General features: G+C 44.7%; 1 pseudogene; it reads right to left on the reverse strand.

Moving 5' to 3' along the window:
• Nucleotides 1-14,559: 14,559 nt before the first annotated feature.
• Nucleotides 14,560-15,727, reverse strand: LOC141102878 (uncharacterized; annotated as a pseudogene).
• Nucleotides 15,728-20,651: the final 4,924 nt, after the last annotated feature.

Genomic DNA, 20,651 nt, shown 5'->3' on the forward strand with positions numbered 1-20,651 from the left:
GTGCTCCAACAGGTGGACAAGGGGGACAGTGTCACTGATGCATGCACTGTCACTGCTCACCATCCTCGTGGCCTCCTCGAATGGTGACAGGACAGTGCATGCATCCCTGATCATGGCCCACTGGCGTGGGGAAAAAAAACCAAGCTCCCCTGACCCTGTCCTGGTGCCATAGTCGCACAGGTACTCATTGATGGCCCTCTGCTGCGTGTGCAGCCGCTGCAGCATGGCCAACGTTGAGTTCCACCTGGTGGGCATGTCACAGATTAGGCGGTTCTTGGGCAGGTTAAACTCCTTTTGGAGGTCCGTCAGCCGAGCACTGGCATTATATGACCGGCGGAAATGCACACAGACTTTCCTGGCCTGCCTCAGGACATCCTGTAAGCCCGGGTACCTGCCCAAGAACCGCTGCACCACCAAGTTAAGGACGTGAGCCAAACAGGGCACATGGGTCATTTGTCCCTGTCGGAGGGCAGAGAGGAGGTTGGTGCCATTGTCGCAAACCACCATTCCTGCCTTAAGTTGGCGTGGCGTCAACCACCTCTGAACCTGCCCCTGCAGAGCTGACAGAACCTCTGCCCCAGTGTGGCTCCTGTCCCCCAAGCACACCAGCTCAAGCACCGCATGGCATCTTTTGGCCTGCGTACTTGCGTAGCCCCTTGAACGCCTACGGAGCACCGCTGGTTCCGAGGAAGAGGCCATGGAGGAAGAAGAAGAGGAGGGGGTGGAGGAGAGAGGTGTGTCACAATCAGCATTTTGGAGGCGTGGTGGCAGAACAACCTCCAACACTACTGCACCTTGTCCTGCATCCTTCCCAGCTGCCAGCAGAGTCACCCAATGCGCCGTGAAACTTAGGTAACGTCCCTGTCCATGCCTGCTGGACCATGAGTCAGCGGTAATATGCACCTTACCGCTGACCGCCCTGTCCAGCGAGGCATGGACATTGCCTTCCACATGCCGGTAGAGAGCCGGAATCGCCTTCCGTGAGAAAAAGTGGCGTTTGGGTACCTGCCACTGAGGAACCGCACATTCCACAAACTCACGGAAGGGGGCAGAGTCTACCAACTGAAAAGGCAGCAGTTGAAGTGCTAGCAATTTTGCCAAGCTAGCATTCAACCGCTGGGCATGTGGATGGCTGGGAGCAAACTTCTTTCGGCGGTGCAGCAGCTGGGGCAGGGAAATTTGCCTGGTACAATCTGACGTCGGTGTACCAAAAGCAGATTGCCCACAAGTACTTGGCTGTGACACACCTAATTCTACACCTTCATTCCTCTCACTGCAGGTCTCAGAGAGGACTGAAGGTCTAGTGGGGTTGGAAATCTCAGCTGATGAGGAGCAAGGAGAGATCCTCTTTGTTCTTTGGTGTGGGTCTTTTAGATACGCTTGCCAACGAACTGCATGGCAGGTCAACATATGTCTGGTCAAGCATGTGGTACCCAAGCGGGAGATATTTTGGCCACGCGAGATACGCTTGAGACATATGTTGCAAATAGCAGCGGTGCGATCTGATGCACTCGTCTCAAAAAAGGCCCACACCAAAGAACTTTTTGAATAACGCGCAGAGACTGCAGCGCCCTGCACATGTGGAGCTTTGGGGTGTGATGCAGTCAATGTGTTGCCCTTAGGCTGGCCCCTGGAGGGCATCCTGCCTCGTTGGTGATGTGCTGCCGCCTCCTCCTCCTCCTCCTCCTCCTCCTCCTCCTCCTCCTCCTCTCTCCTATCAGGCACCCACGTTGAGTCAGTGACCTCATCATCCCCTCCCTCCTCATCACTGGAGCAAACCTGGCAGTATGCTGCAGCAGGGGGAGCATGACTGCCAGATTGCTGTCCTTCTTGGGCACCCCCTCTGTCCGCGCTCATGTTACTGCCTTCATCGAGCTCAGTATCGTCATCAGAGCCTTCCAAACGCTGGGCATCCTCCTGGAGCATGTACCCAACACTGTGGTCAAACAGTTCGAGGGAATCCTCATGAGGACATGGTGGAGCTAGGGAAGGAGTCACTGATGACATTGAGCTGAGGGAAGAGGCCGCTGCTTTGCCAGACAAAGCACCCTGGGCATGGGTGAGAGAGGATGAGGAGGATGAGGACGGCTTGGTCATCCACTCGACCAAGTCTTCCGCATGTTGCGGCTCAACATGGCCAGCTGCCGAAAAAAAGGCCAAGCGTGTCCCATGGCCACGTGCTGATGAGGATGCACCGTCTCCACGACCAGCACTAGACACAGAGCCTGCTTGCCCTCTCTTATTGGCTTGTGACTGTCTGCCTCTCCTTCTTGGCCTTCCAGACATACTAATGGCCTGTAGCTGCACTAAGCTGGGATAGAACACCTGTAATTTTCTTCAAGTAGCTTTATATACTGTAACCAGACAAGCCTGCCTGTCAGTAGGAAGATAACAGGAACGGATCTAGCTGAACACTGTGAGCAGGACGCACTGTACTAAATGTAAATAGTCTAGCTGCCTGACCGTGGTACTAATAGGATCAAATAGAACACCTGTAATTTTCTTCAGGTAGCTTTATATACTGTAACCAGACAAGCCTGCCTGTCAGTAGGAAGATAACAGGAACGGATCTAGCTGTACACTGTGAGCAGGACGCACTGTACTAAATGTAAATAGTCTAGCTGCCTGACCGTGGTACTAATAGGATCAAATAGAACACCTGTAATTTTCTTCAGGTAGCTTTATATACTGTAACCAGACAAGCCTGCCTGTCAGTAGGAAGATAACAGGAACGGATCTAGCTGTACACTGTGAGCAGGACGCACTGTACTAAATGTAAATAGTCTAGCTGCCTGACCGTGGTACTAATAGGATCAAATAGAACACCTGTAATTTTCTTCAGGTAGCTTTATATACTGTAACCAGACAAGCCTGCCTGTCAGTAGGAAGATAACAGGAACGGATCTAGCTGAACACTGTGAGCAGGACGCACTGTACTAAATGTAAATAGTCTAGCTGCCTGACCGTGGTACTAATAGGATCAAATAGAACACCTGTAATTTTCTTCAGGTAGCTTTATATACTGTAACCAGACAAGCCTGCCGGTCAGTAGGAATTTAACAGGAACGGATCTAGCTGAACACTGTGAGCAGGACGCACTGCACTAAATGTAAATAGCAGGAACGGATCTAGCTGAACACTGTGAGCAGGACGCACTGCACTAAATGTAAATAGTCTAGAAGATAACAGGAACGGATCTAGCTGAACACTGTGAGCAGGACGCACTGCATTAAATGTAAATAGTCTAGATAGAAGATAACAGGAACGGATCTAGCTAAACTGAATACAGTGTATATATATATATGCAACACCTGGGATGCATATATATACACAATACACTGTAAGTGCAGCTAACTGACTGACTGTTCTGCCTAATCTATCTAACTCAAATCAAATGACACTGTCTCTCTCTCTCTCTATCTCTCAGCACACCGGAACACACACTACACAGGGCCGCCGTGCAGGCGGCCTTATATAGTGTGGGGTGTGTACTAAATGCCCTGAGCCGTAATTGGCCAAAGCCACCCTGGCTTTGGCCAATTACAGCTCTCTCTACTGACAGCGCTGTGATTGGCCAAGCATGCGGGTCATAGTGCATGCTTGGCCAATCATCAGCCAGCAATGCACTGCGATGCCGCAGTGAATTATGGGCCGTGACGCGCCACACGAATTTAGCGCGAACGGCCCATAACGTTCGCAATTCGGCGAACGATCGAACAGCCGATGTTCGAGTCGAACATGGGTTCGACTCGAACACGAAGCTCATCCCTACTGAAGAGCAGTAATGGACTGAAAAGCACGAAAGCTGAAAATCGCAAATCGCCTCTCACCAAACTTCTACTAAAGGGTGGCGCAGTGGCTATTGAACTTCCTTTTTCTAGTGTCGTCGTACATGTTGTACGTCACCGCCTTCTTGATGGTCGGAATTTGGTGTGACCGTGTGTATGCAAGACAAGCTTGAGCGGAATCCCATCGGAAAAGCCATCATACCTTTTTCTGACCAAAATCCCAATCGTGTGTATGCAGCATTAGCCTTATCCATATAAGATGGCTGATGTATGTTTATGCACTGCACTTCCAGGGGTGGATGCTGCCCTCTAGCGTCTGGTGCATCAAGTGTCTTTGTCTTTTTGTAACTCAGATTCCTTCAGAGATCCTATGGATCCACACCAGATGCAGTCCAGTGCATTTTTATTCTGCATCAAGAATACATGGACAGTGTTTAACTTTGATTCCAATTACCTAGAGTGCAGCGCATTCTAGTGCAGTCAACAAAAATAAAATGTTTCTGTATGGAACACATCTGGAAAGTGGCAAAACGCATTGAGAATGCATTAGAATGCATCAAAAACACTTATGCAGAAACACATCTGGAACGCAGAAATTGTGGTGATCTGGCCATCAGACTTGTACAGACTCTATACAGTTACAGATTTTACCTGAAAAACAGCAATTGCGTTAACTTTGAAATGTAAACTTTAGAAATGGCATTATATTCAACACTGGAAACTTCAAGATTTGACACAGTTTCTGGAAGAGTTGAACCTGGCAACTGACTATTGATCGATGCTTTTGATAGACCTAGTACAAGCGCTGGCGCACTCAGTCACTGCGATGAGATCATTGTCGTCACGCCACTGGAGGACAGGCAGAACTTCTACAAAAGCCTTCAACATTTCCTATAATGGGAGGTTATTGTTTGGCCAAAACACTGATCAATGCAATTAAGCGAATGATAGGAGGAAAAGTCTGGACTGTAGCCACAGACTAGTAAGAGGAAGCCGCCATCTTTCACTCAAGCCATGTGAACTTCAGAAGGTGCAGGAAGCCAAATCTTATAGTACAGGCAGATTTAACAGATCACAGTGGAGGTACCCTCTTTCGGGGCATGCCTCTCAGCCCAGGAAATAGGATGATTCTGAAGCCAGATGCCAGTCTCTGGAGCTGGGAAGTCCACAATCTGAAGAAACAAATGTAAGGCCATTGGAGCGCGGTTGAGCACAGACTCCTCAAGTATCTTGAATGGAAGGAAGCCTTTTCTAGCATTGCAAGCCTTTCAGGATCGTCAAGGTAGCCTAAATAAGGTTGACAACAGGACAGTAGTAGCCTACATTGCCTGACAAGGGAACACCAAAAGACTTTTCCTGTTTTACATCCTGCAAAGAAACTTCTTAGTGTGGCAGAGAACCACTTGCAGTCAGTTAAGGTTGGTCTTCTTGCCAGGAAAGCAAAATCAACTATTGGTTCGGTTAGGCAGAATATTTTTTAACAAGTGCCTTAAACCATTATTGGCCCCATGGGGCTTTCCAGCAGTAATTTTCAGGGAGACTCCACTGAACACGCAGCTTCTGATATTTGCAACAGGATACCAATGCAAAGAGTCCATCATAAGGTTCACAGTGCTATGGAATTTTCTGTTTGATCTTTGTCTCTCTCCGATGTCCTTAAGGATAAAAGGTGCTTCTGAAAATATGGACAGAACAAGTCCATGCCATACAGGTCTTTTCCACTTACTGAAAGGGCCTTGGCTTTCACTGCTCGCCCAGATGTCATCAGCACCACCAAACCCATTTCTGGTCAAGTGAAATCTTTTATGGCAAGGTCAGTGACAGCACCCTAATCCAATTAGACTACTTTAATAAACTGGCTATGGATTAGCCTAGAGTTGCAGGGATTCTCATCCGAGGTGGTTCAGACCTTGGGGAGCAGAAAATGATCCATGAACGCTACATTTGAGAGGGTATGGAAAAAGTTTGTTTTGTTTGCTCAGCAAAAGTTTTCTCTACTGTGTTCCCTGCTCTAGCCAACATCCTGGATATTTTACAGTCAGCGCTAGAGGTTGGTCTGGCATACAACTCCTTTTAAGGTACAGATCTCTACCTTATCTTTCACGGGTTGCAGATGGGTGCAAAAGCCAGTGACCAGATGCTTCTTGCAGGTGACAATCTATATATGACCTTGAGGGAAATTCTTGTTCCCTCTGTGGGACTTAGGCTGGGATCTGAGAACACCCTTTGCTCCAATGGTTTCATTTCCATTGAAGTACTTCACGGTAAAACTAGTTCTTCTGACAGCAACTACTTTAGACAGAAGGATGTTGAGGATTGCAACACTTTCCTGCAAGGGCCCTTTGGTGTTTTTTTTTATTTTTATTTTTTTTACCAGATATAGGGATAATACGTCTATCTCCAAAGTTCAATTTTAAAGTGGTATACAGTTTCCAGCAAAACGGGGAAGTAGTCCCTCTGAGTTTTCACATGAGAGTCACTTAGTGCACAGCAGGAAAACTTCAGTTCCTTACACATAGTCAGGTTACTAACAATGTACTTGGTCAAAAGAGGAAAGTGGACAATCTTTTCATTTAGCCATCAAGTCCTCAAGATTCATCCACTGTTTGGCTACCAGGGTGATTAGATTGGCCTGCAGGAAGTAGGCCTTTCTGCTCTGGAACAACTGCAAGCTTATTTGACTACAGGGGTGGCAGCCTGTGGGGCAGATATGCCAGGATTGCTTGGAAGATATATGTAAGATGGCTAGCTTGCAGGTCTTGTGCGGCCTTCAGTCAACCTTACAAATTAAATGTTTGGCAAGTTTGGGACAAGAGAGATCAATTCTTTTTGGCTTTAGCAGTTTTTCTTTGATTGTCAGTGTCTCTTTTCATTTGTTTTCTCCCACCCCTTTATTCAGCTATGATATATCTTGTTGTGTGCTGATGTGAGGCACGCCAGGAAAATGGAAATTGTTATCAAATACTTAGCCTAATTTTCCTTTTCTGGCCCATTCTGACATCATCACAGGACACCCCCCAACCCCCCCAGTGACCTGTCGCAGGCTAGGTTATCAAATACTTTAGTTGGGGGAGGGGTTGTCTTTTATTTAGCTAGGAACAGGTGGTCCTGTGGGTCTCCAGAGGAGGTGTTAACCCGTTGTGTGCCGTCGTGAGGATGGGCCAAGAAAAGAAAATGACTGGAAGTATTTGATAACAATTTTCCGTTTTGCTGCAACATTCATCTAGAGGTATCTTTATCAATAATTATATATATATCCGGATAAATGTGCACAATTACACCATGACTCTTGTTGGGCCCCTTGCTGATAATACCTGTTTTTACCTTGGGGTTGTATATACTATTATTAATCTTTTATTATATAAAGCTGATATTATTTCCATACTGATGTGCATCTATATGCTTGGCTGCAGTAGTTCATCTGCTCCCAATTACTTTGATTAGATCACTTGTACATTTTCCAGTAAGGGATTCCCCTCTGTTCACAGAGGCCCTGTCCTGGATGGAAGCACTACCAACTTTATTGTCATACCCACTTTTTTACTTACCGAATGTTTCTGGTTCTCCTATTTAGCTAAAGTTTTAGCACAATATCCTGTTTGAGGAGGGCCATTTCTCATACCCCCACCTCCAAAACAGGGCTACACTTCTACTATCTGTAATAACAATACTGTCACTTACTGTGCTTGGAGTTGCTATTTATTGCATCGTGCATTAGTCTTTTTAGTTTCTTTTTAAAATTAAGTCATCAGGTCCCAAAGATAATGTCTCCCATCCTTAAATAGAATGTATTCAGCAACAGTAAAACAAAACAAAAAATATGAGTCATCCATTAATGCCAAATTACACTTTGCTTAGTTTGTTAACATTATCCAGATGCTGTTATAAATTAATAAAATAATCTTGTGGAAAAACACAAGCCTAGCACTGTAACAGTTAGCTTTCATTTTCAGACTGGTGCTATGTTAGTCAAGGCCAAAGAATAAGAAAATATTCCACTTAGGGATTACATTTGGAACCCCCCCCCCCGTAGCACGGCCCCCTAAGGGACTGCTTGGAATTACCTGCTCATCTGCACTGCCATGACCTGGTGAACATTCCAACCCACCTGACACTCTGGGTTTCAGGAATCCTTGTACCACTGTAAAGTAATAAATGAGACAACTCTGTGTATCTATGTTCTGATAATATTTACTTGAACCAATTAAAGGGATGTTGTCACAAAGGGAGGTGATAGATCTTCTGAGTTTTAGGCAAGAGTGCCAACTCAGCAAAGGAATTCCTCTGAATGACACAATGCAAGATATTACCAAATAAACAATATGTTATACACCCTTCCTTAAAAAAAAATAATGCTATCCTCTAAAGCAGTGTTTCTCAACTCCAGTCCTCAAGGCGCACCAACAGGTCATGTTTTCAGGATTTCCACTATTTTGCACAGGTGATTTGATCAGTTTCACTGCCTTAGTAATTACCACAGCTGTTTCATCTGAGGGAAATCCTGAAAACATGACCTGTTGGTGCGCCTTGAGGACTGGAGTTGAGAAACACTGCTCTAAAGGGATGAATACAGCTAACAGATTATACTGACACACTGTATGAGATGGAACCTGGCCAGCCTATACCTGTTACCCTAAGGAAAGATCAGGCCTATAAGTTATAGTATAATAACCCTTGTATCAGTAATAGCATTAATGTCCCCATTGCACATCTGATGGTCTTCACCGGTACATAGGAGCTTATTAACTGTAATCCGATTAGGTGTAGTGGGAAGCAATAGGTTTCTTGTAATGAGGAAGGCTAAAGATGTCTAAGCACAAATAGGTTCAGCAAAGTATTTTTAGGGTAGAGATGTCTGTGCAAAGTGTCCCAGTGAAACCGTGACAAAGGGTGGTTAAAGGTTGGGCGATTACCCTCTCACCAACAACCAGACCGATGGGAAGTCTTCTGGACAGGAGTTGGGTTCCTTATGTTGTTAGTCTTTTAGATTGAAGAGAGTAGTTTTACCTATGGTGTGGGGGAAGGCCCATAATATAAAAATGAGAGTTTCTCAAAGTTTGCCATATCCATAGGGGTGAGTGTTGAGGCCATAAAAGCTTGCCATTTGTGGCAGAATCGTGATAGTTGTAGGAGGTCTCTTTTAACTTGTGAGGTGTTTGGGTGAATGTTGGAGATCCAATTTTTCAGGATGGATCTTCTGGCAAGTAGGAGGCATATCAGAGTCCAGTCTTTGCCAGGGGGTAGAGTTGAGTGACCAGGGTAGTAGTTGGGGGTCCCAGTGGCCAAAGATGAGAAGTAAGGGGTCTTTAGGTAGTTTCAGCAGAGTTACCTCAAAGATGTATGAAAGGACTTGATCCCAGAAGGTGGAGATGAATGTACATGACCAGAAGCAATGGGTCAGTGTAGGCCTGGGGTGCTGACAGAGAGGGCAGATGGGTACAGTATGAGACTGTTTGTTCGATAGAAAAGGGATGTGTGCTCGGTGTAGAATTTTCAATTGTGTTTCCCTCCAGGATTTGTTGGGAACCAGTTTGTGGGTGGTAATGAGGCCTTGTAGAAGTTTGTCCACTAGCTCGGCGTCCGGTAAATCTTTTGCCCAGTTGGCTGCTGATGAGGATGTTAGAGAGGGAGTAGTTTTCAGGAGGAGAGGTTTGTAAATGTCCGATATTTTGTATGAGCCCTCTGAGAGAAGAGTATCTGTGAGAGACAATTTGAATCTTTTGCGCTCTTCTGTGCAGGCGCTTTTTATAAAGCTGATACATTGTCTGTATTGGAAAGCATGTGTTTGAGGGAGTGAGAACTTTGCAGCTAGAGATTGTAATGCGGTGGGGTGACCAGTCTCCATATCACATAGGGAGGAGAATGTTGTGAGCCATTCCGTTGCCAGGTGGCGTAGGGCTGATGTTCCAGACCTGGGAGGAAGCTTGGGTTTCCTTGTATTGGAAGGTGGCTGGATATGAAGGGTGAGAGTCTGAGGCTTTTCCGGACTTCTCTCCAAGCAATGGCTGTGTCTCGTAGCAAGAGATTATGTTGAAGAGGTGGTGGGATGGACTTCAACTTGCAGTGGAGTAGGGCCACCAAGGAATATGGGTGAACCATCGCAGTTTCAAGGGGGAAGTTGGAGTATCGAGGTGATTGGGCTACCCAGTCTAATCCTGTCCTCAATAGACAGGCTAGGTTGTAGGTTCTGACAATAGGGAGACTGATACCCCCTTCGCATCTGGGAAGATATAACTTCGCAAGGGCTATACACGGTCTTTTATTTTGCCAAAGGAATTTGGAGATGACAGTATTGAGAAGTTTTGTGTCTTTATGGTGTATAAGCAGAGAAATGGTTTGAAGTGGGTAAAGTAAATGGGCAAAACTGACTATTTTCACTAGATGGCATCTTCCTAGAAGCGAAAGGGGCAGATCCATCCAGTTATTCAATTCCTGAGAGATTTTAGAGAGCAGGGGGGGTAGTTGAGGTGGTACAGAGAGGAGGGTAGGTTCCCTATTTTTATTCCAAAATAGGTGATGTGAGATTTCGCTACTGAGAATATGGAGTTTTGAGTCCGGGAGGGGTTAGACAGGGTACCTATGGGGAGGATTTAGCTTTTATTGCAATTAATGCGAAGGCCTGAACATAGTCTAAATTGGTCAAATATTGATTTGATTGTTGGCATGTCAGAAGAGGGATTTACTGAGAATATAAGGACATCATCCGCGAAGAGTGAGGTGCGTAGTTCGTGTTTACTGATGTCGATACCATGTAATGAGGCTATATGGAACAGATATCTAGACAGGGGTTCTAATGCGATGTTGAAGAGGAGAAAGGATAAGGGACAGCCCTGTCTTGTACATTTGTGGAGACGGAATTAATTTGATAGGAGGCCTGCCGCAATCAGCCTAGCTGCCGGGGCGGCATACATGGTGTTTATAAGGTGGGCGAAAGGGCCGGAAAATCCCATTTTGGTCATGACCATGGAAAGCCATTTGAAACTTACATTATCGAAGGCTTTTTCCGCATCTAAAGTGATAATAGCGTGGTCTCCCTCAGGGTTGCATTTGGCGTGTTCCAGGGCCATCATCACCTTTCTGATATTCATGGTGGCTGTCCTGCCCTTCACGAACCCTGATTGGGCAGGGTGTATCAGAGAGGGTATGATGGCGGCTAATCTGGTTGCGATAATTTTGGAAAAGATCTTGACATCAAGGTTTAAGAGTGAAATAGGTCTATATGAGCGTGGTTCTTGTGGATCTTTACCATTTTTTGTTAGTAGTTTGATGATGGCTTGGTTGCCCATGGGTAGGTAGGGGCTGCCTGACCATATGTGTTGGTAGACTTTGTAGAGGGTGGGTTCCAGGAGTGTTCGCAGGGATTTATAAAATTCACCCATGAAGCTGTCTGGGCCTGGGGCTTTAGATGGGGCTAGGTTTCTGATGGTATTGGAGATTTCAGGAAGGGAGACGGGTGCATTTAGAGCATCTAATTGAGAGGGAGAGATTTGGGTTAAGGTTGTTTTCTCAAGAAAAGAGAGTGCTGTTGGTACATCTATTGGGTCAGCCGCATAGAGAGAGGAGTGGTAGTGTAGGATGGCGTCATTTATGCCTTTTTGAGTGGATTTAATGTTACCCGATGCGTCTCGAAGGGAAGTGATATAGGTTGGGCTGTAGGGGCCCTTACAGAGTCTCTAAAGTAACTTGCCTGCCTTATTGCCAAACTTATGAAGGGTGGCCTCCATGTGTGTTTTTTTGATTTGTTCAAGAGATTCAGCCCAAGCGTCCAATGATTGCTTAGCTGACAACCATGTCTTCCTATTGTCAGGGGAGTCGTTGATGTATAGGGATCGTTGGGCTTGGTGCAGTCGGGAGCTGGCCAGTTTATAATTTATAATTTTTGAGGGTATTCCTTTTGAAAGAGGCTGCGTAAGAGATTATACAACCTCTGAGGAAGGCTTTGCCTGCTTCCCAAAATAGATTGGGGTTGTCACAGTGCAGTGCATTGGTCGAAGTATATTCAGACCATGCAATAGTTGGGAAAATGTGAAAAAGATGAAAATGCAGTGAACGGGGCCAACATGAGATCAAAAGTGCAATGGTGAACAAGAAAAACAAAACATAAAGAAGTGAGTGATGTGAGATTGTGAAATGTATCAGTGGTGGTGTGTTGACGCTAGCAAACATTAAAGTGAATGTGGGTTGTGTGAAGGAGAAGGAGAGAGAACAACAATAGAAATGAATCACAATATAACGGTTCCACAATGGTAGGATGGGTGTTATAGGTAAATGGAGTCAATAGGTTATAAAGGTACTTGTAGTTACCTGTCTCCAGATTGTAGGTCAATTTAGCTGTCCTGTTGGAATGGTAGGGATAAAAACTAGTGATTCCCCCAATGCTACCTCATTATATAAGGAAGACTAACCTCTGATTGGTTACCTAGTCGAACTGCAGGTGCATGCGAGCCGCCTCCACCTCCTCTCCTCCAGTAGGGATTGTGCCGCATAGGGACACTCCACATGTGGCTCCCCCGGTATTCAGGAAGAAGGTGTCCCGGCACAGCTGTCACTTCCGCCGCAATTGCGCAATGCCGTGACATCACGTGCACAACGGCGCGCGCGCGCGAGTGGCGCCACGGCATCTGGATGTGATCCTGAATGCCGCTGGCAGGAAGTAATGCACCCCAGGTGGGCCTGCCACCTGAAGGGTGTGTTTGGGAAGCACAGGGCCCTATGCCTACCCCCTGCCAGGAAGAGACTCAGTAACGGAGCCCCCACTCCCCAATGGGTCAGCGGGCCAGGGAATCCACGCCCGGGTCCAGCAAGGGAAGGAGAAGGGGAAAAGGCACAGAGCAAACAAAGTGTTAAAAAGCATGTGAGATAATATGCATGGGGCTCTATTCAAAGGTGCCCCATGCCCAACTATCAACAATTTACAACAGCTTACAAAGCACATTGTATATGGAAAATCTTTGAAGGCTGTGGGTTGTTGAGGTACAATTAAGATATCCACAGACTACCTCCACTGGATTTATAGACGGCATGGATATGGTAATTCAGATCATCTGAGTTGTATGTTTAAAAAGTACTCACCAATATACACTGTAAACATTTTAAATGCACCAGAAGAGGGAAAGTTTCTTGTCTGATACTATAATAAGGTTGTGGAGTAGGGAGGAAACAGATATTCCTATCTGGTCCCCCCTGTTCGGAAGTAATGTCATATTACTGCATGGAAAAAGCCCAATCATCACCATAAGATAACAGTTAAAAATGCAAAATAATTTTATAAACAGATCTAGTACTCCCAATATTTTACAATTGGTAATGATATATACATTTCTATCCCTGCTAAAATGAAATGCACTGATAGTACTGTTACTTGATGCCTCGACTGCAGAAGCTGCTCGCTTGCCCTCACGCCCCTCCCTGGCCTGGGAATTTATCCACTTTTGTGACTCCTCGCAAGACACGCATGAGCGGTTTAGCTCCCTCTGTCGATGTGGCTGCTGGCCGGGGCCCCCCGCTGGGACCGAGTGGGGGAGTCTTTGGAGAATTTTAGGCTCAGGAGAAATCGCTTAACACGATGTGATTGCTAATTATACCAACAAATGTATACCCACTATTTCTTATCTTATTTTATGGCTATATCCATGAATCTCAATAAATGCAAATTTCCCTACAGTGCCCGAATCCTCTGAAGAAGACCCGACGGGGTCGAAATGCATCAGAATTAACATCCTACTTTAGCGCTTGACCCTTGTATATTATTGTGCCAGTTTCACTTGTGTTATCTCCTGTATCACAGCTCATATTTTGTATATCATTGTCATTCTTTGAGATTATGCTATTAATAAAGTTCAACAATTTTTAAACCATACAAATTCATCTTTACACCGTTCTGCTGCCTAGAAAACCCCATATGGGGGACAATTCCCTTTTTTCCAGAGTAGAATGTGAATTCTCTGTCAGCTGGGTGCCGGAGGCGCCAGATGTCATGAAGAGTCCATCGTGGATACCAGAAGGGTCTGAGCGTTTGAGTCTGGTGGTGTGCGTGAGTGTGGGAGAGGATCTGTCATCATTTGGATGTATTGTGGAGTTGAAGTCCCCACCGATTATGTGTGGGCGGTGTGGGTCATGAAGGAGCCAGGTCCAAAGTTCACTGAAAAACTGTTTAGTGGGGTTATTGGTGTTGTAATATGTTGGCCAATTTATGTATAATATTGTATTGGAGTTCTGACCAGAAATTCAGTTGCATTGTCCAACTGAATTTTAACATAGCAAGGGAAAAGCTGAAGACTCTTTGATGTGTTAATCATATGCAAGTCTATTTGAACATTTCAAAGGGTATTCAGGTGGTATGTTAATCTAATCTAATTACATATATCTAAAGAGGACTTGTTGATGTTGATATGCGGGAGTGCAAATTGGGATGGTTTATGACTACAGCTGTTCACGGCTGGGGGTTGTTGTCTGTTTGAAAGACTAAAGCTAAATTGAAAGGCCAATCAGATTGCTCAGCCATTCAATATTTAGTGAATATAACACGGCATTCAGTATATAGGTTTAGTGAGTTAGGCTTGTCTGTGTGTAGGGGAGGCTTGTCTGTGCATGGCTGGGAAGACTGAATAATATGGGTCTCTGAATTATATTTCCTCTGTCGGATTTCTTTGTCATCTGTGGACTTTGGACTTTATTCTGTGTTGGAAGTCAATAAAGTGCATCTCTCTGGAAGAATTGGGTTGCTGCGGAAGAGTACTTACATCATCATCATTATAATAATACCTAAATATTAATTATATATTATATCACTACACTCGCTAGGATCAGGTGTAACAGATAAAATGCCTTCCCTGACATCACCATCCAATGCTTCTAATAACATTGCCCTATGAACCAAACCACCACGCTCAAAACCGGGATTCCCAGTCATCACATATCCCATCACAATGCTAATTCTATCTGCAAGTTCATATGGGCATTCATCCTTCATTTGCCTAATTTTTCCTGACAAGCACACATTTGTCGTCACACCATACAATGCTTTCAATAGTTCCTTTAAAACATCCTTAGTTTTATGACGCTGGCCACAATTTTGCAAAATCCGTGCCCACAATCCGTTACCTACACTTTTCTGCAAAATTCTAGTTAGGTCCTCCACATTCAAGTTGTATGTGTCTCTGACTCTCTGTAAATCACAGAACCATTTCATGAACCTGTTTACATCATAGCGGGGTACCTGACCTATCTCCCTTATAATAGCTTCCATCTCCTGAGGCTTTAGTTGTTTTGTAATCAATTTAATTTCACTTGAATTGTCAGTGTTCAATACAGTTGTTGTAGTGGTAGGAGCTGCTGGTATGCATGGGGCTGCATGTAACTCATCCCAGGGATATATTGGCTTATAATCTTTGGCATCAGGCTTTACTTTAGAGGTATCATTTTGATGCGTGTAACTTGATTTTTCTGCCAATTTATCAAAAGCAATGTTAGCAGCATGTTTACACTCCTCCAACTGTTTCTCAACAATTTGTATTTTTACTGACAATTCCTCATTTACCCGACTTAAATCATCACATAATTTTGCCTTTTCAATCAATGCCTCCCCAGTAGTGATAGCGTGCAACCTGAGATCTGATATCCTCTCATTCAACCCTTTCTCCATTTCCTCATATCTCTGAGTCTGTTCTAGAATTTTCTGCTTTTTTTTCCTTAATCTCCTCTATTAATTCTGTACAACAAGATAGTAGTCCCTGAATAATGATACCCTTACGTTTCTTTTCTTTAGTTTTCTTATCAAAGACATTATTGGATAAAAAGCATTTCATTAAATCCCATGACTGTCTATATTCTTGGGGAATCTCATAAGGCCCCCCATGACTTTTTATATAATTTAGCAGCCATATATTCACATCCTCTCCCTTAGTGCTATTGTCACCGCCAGACACAGCCAAAGCCATTGTGAAGAATATAATGACAAAAAAAACTATTTAAGAAAAAAAATAATGAACAAGGCACACTTACCAATTGTTAGGTTTCCTAGAACCTCACGGTCTTCTGTCACTAGAGTCACAGCACAGCTCTTGGTTCTTCATCAGACTTCTGTCCACCTCACAGGATTGTTGTCACCACCGACTTCTGTTACTAAGTCCGAAAATGCTCTTCTGGTCACTTCACGGCACCAGTGTAGTGATATAATATATAATTAATATTTAGGTATTATTATAATGATGATGATGTAAGTACTCTTCCGCAGCAACCCAATTCTTCCAGAGAGATGCACTTTATTGACTTCCAACACAGAATAAAGTCCAAAGTCCACAGATGACAAAGAAATCCGACAGAGGAAATAGAATTCAGAGACCCATATTATTCAGTCTTCCCAGCCATGCACAGACAAGCCTCCCCTACACACAGACAAGCCTAACTCACTAAACCTATATACTGAATGCCGTGTTATATTCACTAAATATTGAATGGCTGAGCAATCTGATTGGCCTTTCAATTTAGCTTTAGTCTTTCAAACAGACAACAACCCCCAGCCGTGAACAGCTGTAGTCATAAACCATCCCAATTTGCACTCCCGCATATCAACATCAACAAGTCCTCTTTAGATATATGTAATTAGATTAGATTAACATACCACCTGAATACCCTTTGAAATGTTCAAATAGACTTGCATATGATTAACACATCAAAGAGTCTTCAGCTTTTCCCTTGCTATGTTAAAATTCAGTTGGACAATGCAACTGAATTTCTGGTCAGAACTCCAATACAATATTATACATAAATTGGCCAACATATTACAACAATTGGGTGCATAGATATTCGAGATTATTATATCCCTGGTCCCTATTTGAACATGGACTGATAGAAAACATCCCTGGGGATCTGAGTCAACAGATAAGACCGTACAGGGAAGGTTTTTATGTATGAGAATTAGAACTCCTGCTTTGCATCCATCGGAGTCAGAACCAAGGACTGTGCCTACCCATAGTTTTTTCATGCGGTGGAGGTCTATAGTGGAAAGGTGGGTTTCTTGGAGTAGAGCAATGTCGGTTTTAAGTCTTTTAAGGTGGCGTATAATTTTCATTCTCTTATTGGGAGAGCGAAGCCCTTTCACATTCCAGGAGACTAATTTTATATTGGGGGGGTCATAAGGTGGATAGGGGCTGGTGTTGTATTGGTTGAGTGCAATAGTGTTTGGCGGAAAGGTGAAAGTGTATTTGGAGATTTGAAAGAGCCTAGGCTGTCTGAGCGTGTGAATTGAAGGTCATTTGATGCAAGCATATCACAGGACGAGAGCGTTTGGGATAGGAGAGGGTTCAGGAGGAAGGGGGTGAAAAGAAGAAACCATAAAACATATTCGAGAAACTTCACTTTTTTCTGCATGGAGTCACTGGGTAGGTCAGCTCCCGTTACAAGACCCATTGGATTGCAGCATTTAAACCCACGGTATAGAGGATGGTATATGCTGACAGCTTGGGTTGTGCACGGGGAGAGTGGACCAAGGTATATAGGGACTCCAGGGGAGAAAATTTGTGGTATCAAAAAAAAGATAGACAAATTTTAACATTTTAGTATTATGTGAAATGTGAAAACAGTAAAAAAAGAAAAAACACGTTTTTGCCTACCAGAATATGGAGTACCTATTGAGGAGGAAAGAGCATAACTGTTAGGGTAAATACAGCAAAATTTGTGAGAGTCATCTCAGCTAGGGTTGAACCGGCCTGGCCGGTGGAAGAGCAGTCACAGTTAAGACCAAAATGGTGGTGTAAAAGCACTCTCAATGGGGTGTGGATCGGTGTTGGTCAGGGCCAGAGGCTCTGAATAACTTTGGAGAGTCTTTGCGTGGGCTCCTTTGGTCTAGAGCACGGTTGATAGGAGGCGTTCTGGAAGAGGGGCTGAGGTGCGGACCTGAGCGTAATGATCTTAGGAAGGCCTCCGCTTTGGATGGATCATGGAAAGAGAGCTGGTCGCCATTAGGGGCTTTGAGCCGTAGAGTGGCTGGGAAGGCCAAGGTAAACTTGATTTGTTGCTGGTGTAGCTCCAAGCAGATTTGTTGGAATGCTTTCCTTTTCTTGGAAACTTCTATGGAATAGTCTGCAAAGATCAGGATTTTCAGCCCGTCAATCTGGAGGGATCTGGATTGTCTGAATTTCTGCAGGATGAGAGCTTTGTCCGAGTAGTTGAGGTATTTGGCGATTATAGGTCGGGGTGATTTGCGGTCAGAGTTGAAAGTTCCCATGCGGTGGGCACGCTCTATGGTGCAGGGTCGGGGAGGCCTAGCGCTTCGGGAACACGCCTCGCGCAGAGATCCGTGAGAGCTGAAGGTTGTAATGATTCTAGGATGCCCATGAATCGCAGATTACTCCTTCTGGACTTATTTTCCAAATCATCCAATTTCTCTAGGACATATTTATACAGTTTGTCTTGGGCTTGTTCTGTGGCTTGTGCCTGGTACAGTTCTTCCTCTATATTGGCTATGTGGTGTTCAGCTTCATTTAGTCTGGAGGCATGCTCCCCTAGCTGGGCCTGGAGCTGCTGCATGCCTGAGCTGACAGCTTTCTCCACAAAGGCCGTTATCATTGGGGAAAGCAGAGTTGCCACAGCCTGAGCAATATGGTCTGTGTTATAGTCACCTGTGAGCTGAGTTGCAGTGTCAGCTCGTAGGAGGAAGGGGGCCGAGCCGCTGCTCACCTCCACATCAGGCGCCAGCTCTGTGGAAGAAGCCGTGTAGGCCAAAGCCAGGGCCTCAATTTGCGGCTGAGCCGTGTGGGGTGCCGTGGCCGCGTGCAATGGCAGCCCGGTTTTCTCAATGAACCTGTCCATATAGCGTGGCCGGGAGCTAGGTGGAGGTGTCCCCGGTGAGAGTGGCGAGTTTTGCAGGGTTTATAGGCCAATTTGATGAGTCTGGCTGCGGGAGCTGATGTAAGGGTCAGCTGGTCCATGCGGCGCCAGAACCGGAAGTTCTGTTTTTCAAAAGAACAAGCTCTCTCACAGATGTAGCAGTTAGAGGGTTGAGACAAACCATTTACCACTGACAGGGGTATTATCAGTGATCAGCTTTTATTTATTTATGCAAAATCTTTATCCCAAAAGGTAAAAAACTGTTTTCTGTTAGTACACCTAACGCTAAACTTCCCCCCCAAACTGACAATGGTGCTGTCCAAAGAGGCCCCTGTGCTCTTTCATTCAGATTGGAGACAGAGGGAAAATGCCTAAAAAGAAAACAAATGCAGCCACCACATCTAATGATTGGTAAGCTGCAATATGTTACATTTTTAGTTTTGGGTTTAATACCACTTTAACCACTCGCTGACCTCCATCTCCCTCCCCCACAATATACTGCGGGCAAGCGGCGGCTGTAGGCAAAGCGATGTACCCGTACATTGTTGCCTATTTGCGGGTTTAGGGTGCAGCATACACACCCCCCTGCCTGGTTACTGCTGTGCTTGTACACATGGGGTATATCTAATTCAAAAACTCAAATTCAAAAACTATTTGAGAGTTAACTCAAATAGTGAAATATGAATAAACAAAAATTAATAAAAATAAATAGAAAGACCGCAGCTGCTGCACAAAGGTGCTACAACCTTAAAACAATGAAAAATATATAAAACAGCACTAGCAGCCTATATCAAGCAATATACATTATACAGCCTATTGTATCAATGTTAGGAGAAAACAAAAACAAAATCTAAAAGGGCTCAGGCGCTTCAGTGAAAAGTGCAATGGTGTTCCAAAACGTTTGAATCAGTGAAGTGGCTCCTTTGGTGTCCCCACTCACCAAAATTAGTGGATCCTCAGCTTCGCAGTCTGGGATCAAAAAGGCATTGACCAAATGATCTAGGGATATACTGGATGGTTCCTCAGTAAAATCTTGCAGGGAGATGTTTTTAAGACAGGAAGGATATACCAAACTCCATAGATGGGGAAACAGAGAGAGAACTCATAGTGAAATAACGTTTGGCATCAATTATTAAGCGCATTCAATGCGCAACTTACAGGATTTTTGGCAAAAACAGGCATCAGTAAAAAAATCATCCGAGTTCGCCGCTGAATAGCGTGCCTTCTACGGAGATGGAAATTTGCATTAATGGTTAACCGGAAGTATGTTGGCGCGTTTCGCCCCTCCTCCAGGGAGTCATCAAGGATGTCCTTGATGATGCCCTGGAGGAGGAGCAAAACGAGTTGATGTACTTCCAGTTCGTGTTAACCATTGACGCAAATTTGCACTTGATAATTGATGCCAAACGTTATTTCATATTAGTTCTCTCTCTGTTTTTTGGTCAATGCCTTTTTTATCCCAGACTGCGAAGATGAGGATCCAATAATTTTGGTGAGTGGGGACACCAAAGGGGAGCCACTTCACCGATTCAAATGTTTTGGAACACCATTGCACTTTTTACTGAAGCACCTGAGAACTTTTAGATTTTGTTTTTGTTTTCTCCTAACATTGATACAATAGGCACTGTTTATTAGGATGTATATTGCTTGGTATAGGCTGTTAGCGCCGTTTTATATATTTTTCATTGTACACAGCGGGTGCCTGTCAGCAAATCCTGGCCAATGATTAATGCTGGCTTTGTGCAATCACAGCCCAGAGCTTCGGGTTAGTAAACAATACAGAGCGCTGCACAGAGGGAGCGATCTGTCAGTTTCTCATCCCTGCAAAGCAGAAATGAGAAACTGAGAGATCTGTAGTAAAAATGAACACACATTTCACATAGTAAGGCACACATTTAACCCCTTGATCGCTCTAGATCAGGGGTAGGCAACCTTTCAGAGGTTGAGATCTACCTGGACCACATAGAGGAAATCAAAGATCCCCTGAGGGGCGGTGCCCTTTTAAAAAAAAACAAAAACTATTAAGTCCTTAAT

Source organism: Aquarana catesbeiana, linkage group LG07, assembly GCF_042186555.1.
Source record: "Aquarana catesbeiana isolate 2022-GZ linkage group LG07, ASM4218655v1, whole genome shotgun sequence".
Classification (NCBI taxonomy): Eukaryota; Metazoa; Chordata; class Amphibia; order Anura; family Ranidae; genus Aquarana; species Aquarana catesbeiana.